The sequence below is a fragment of the Apaloderma vittatum genome, unplaced genomic scaffold, assembly GCF_000703405.1.
Source record: "Apaloderma vittatum isolate BGI_N311 unplaced genomic scaffold, ASM70340v1 scaffold11375, whole genome shotgun sequence".
NCBI lineage: Eukaryota > Metazoa > Chordata > Aves > Trogoniformes > Trogonidae > Apaloderma > Apaloderma vittatum.
This window is the reverse complement of record NW_009717665.1, coordinates 5,113-5,506: the sequence shown is the minus strand read 5'-3', so window position 1 is coordinate 5,506 and position 394 is coordinate 5,113.

Sequence of the window (394 nt, the reverse complement as noted above, 5' to 3'; positions counted from 1 at the left end):
CTTCCCCCCCTCTCCTGCAGCTCTGCCATTCCTGTGGCTGATGCTGCCTCAGTGACACGCAGTCTCAGCGTCCCCAGTGTCCCCAGACCCACTGACGCCCCTCCGCACCCTGAGCACGGCCAGGGCGCAATGCTCAGGGTGTCTGTGCCAGGGTCAAGTGGGGTCTGAAAGCCCAGAGGTGAGCAGGAGGGAGATGCCTGTGGTCTAGTGAGGGATGAGGGCTGTCTGGACACAGCCCTTGGCTTTCTCTGGCATGGCCCACCCTCTGCTCCCCAGCACCATCGCTTCGCCTGGTCCTGGCCTGCAAGAGGCAGAGCGGGCTGGCACACAGGAGATGTTCTGTGGGGACAGCCAGGGTGGGACAGGCTGGGGCCTCGGTCCCGCAGGATAGGGC